Source organism: Vombatus ursinus, unplaced genomic scaffold (genome assembly GCF_900497805.2).
Source record: "Vombatus ursinus unplaced genomic scaffold, bare-nosed wombat genome assembly UNPS02014798.1, whole genome shotgun sequence".
NCBI classification, from domain to species: domain Eukaryota; kingdom Metazoa; phylum Chordata; class Mammalia; order Diprotodontia; family Vombatidae; genus Vombatus; species Vombatus ursinus.
The window spans coordinates 39,954,560-39,956,531 of NW_020954576.1; positions in this window are offsets into that span (position 1 = coordinate 39,954,560).

The following is a 1,972-nucleotide window of genomic DNA, read 5'->3' on the forward strand; positions in this document are numbered from 1 at the left end:
GTTCATCATATGCCTAAAAGCATATTATATATATGTATATATACATAGCTATATATCTTCATATATATCTGTATATACACACATCTACATATATAATATATACACATATACATATATGTAGATATTATAGATATAGGTATATGTCCGTATGTATATGTATGTATATATTGGTGTGTATGTATGTGTATGTATATATGTATACATATACATATAAATATACATACATGTATAAATACACTTCTATACCATATATATATATACATACATACAGTACACACATACATATAAAACCAACCCCAAACACTGCACATATGGACAGTTTCTGACCTCATTTGGTAGCTTAGTGGACCAGCAGAGTCACATTGGGTTTTACAGGCATACTTCTTAGCTCTTTGGACATTTTCAAACATCCTTCCTTATACTCAGTGCACATAGACAGCACAACACTGGCTGTGTAGCCCGTTGAACATTTCTCCTTTGTTGGGATAAACTTCTTGGCCTTCTTGAAACTAAAGATGTGAGTTGTGAGTTGTAGGGCAAGGGGAGAGACCGAGGAGAAGTTGGTCAGGGAGAATCCTGTAAAACTATTTCTTCCTCTTCTAGTTTAAAATGAACTGAAATTCTAGTACAAAGGGACCCTGCCAATGAAAGCCTGAGGAAAGATAATTCTAGGCTGTTGAATGTCTGGAGTTCCTTAGTGGATACACTGAACCTGCTACATCTCCAGGAGTCAGTCACCCCTCCTTCTCCTCCAGCCTTGAGACAGAGCGAGTGGAAAGGTGAGGAGGAAGAAAGGATGGAGGGAGCGTTCCGGTAGTGTTAGAAGCCCAAAATGGAGTGTGATGGGATCTAGGAGAAAAAGCAAGAAGAAAGGGAGTGGGGGAGGTGTCGAGACTTTAGAGATAGGTCGGGTAGCATCGAAAGACTGAGAAGAGAAGGCAGCATCCTCTCCTTCACCCCTCTTCCTTTACATCTCAAGGAGTGGAGGAAGGAAAACTTAAAAACGTAACTCTCTGCAACAGATTTTCAGGGGAACCTAGGCTAGGCTGAAGGAATGTGTCTTGCAAAGCTGTGGCTTAGTCCGAAATAAGAGAGATTGGCAAAAAGGGGAAAAGGAAGAGGAAGAATGGAGAGTTGAGGCACTGTGATCCTTAGATTAGGGAGGAGCAAATACACCCCTAGGGCAGAGATGACTGTCAGTTCCCTCTGAAGTCCCCAATGTCTTCAAAACCGGCAAAGGGTGAAGGGGTGAGACTGATGTAAGATTTTTGTGATGAGACTTGGAAAAAAACCCAAAAAACCCTCCAACTCCAAACCACTCACTTGTGTTTTTATCTACTGCGGAGAACTGAGGGTCCCTAAAAGCCCCATGCTCTAGTTTCCTTACTCCTACCCCCTTCTCAAATACCCCACTTTGTGGTTTGACTTCGAGTTCCCTCCCAAGTTTCGAAGACCAACACGTGATTTCCATGAAGCCAGGGGCCCCCCAGACTAAATGCCTGTGAGGCAGAGTGGGGGTAGGGCGGGACCCTGCCAGTGGGACCTAAGAATGGGGAATCTTCGTTGGGCTGGGGACTAAGCAGGGGAGGGTAAGGAAGTAAATCAGGACCTCGACGGGGCGGAGAGGTGAGGGTTGCCAAGGGATCAGAACGCAGGATCAGAATTTGGGGAAGGGGTTGTGATCGAGAGGGAAACGGGACCAGGAGCTGGGCAGGAGTGGGGGGTGGGGAAGAGAGAAAGAGTGAAAGACCTGCGGCGGAAGGAAGAGAGAGAGTAGAGTGATAGTGAGATCGGGTAGCCAGAGGGGGAGGAGGAGGTGTGGAAGGGAGTGGAGGAGGGCAACTCGGAGAACTTCGGAGGAGGGTCAGGTGCGCTGGCGCGAAGGATGCCCCGGGCCGGAGAATCTCCCTAGGCAAGGAAGGGGCGCGGCGGGACCGGCTGGCTGCTCCTCCCCCGGAGGCTGAGCTGCGCT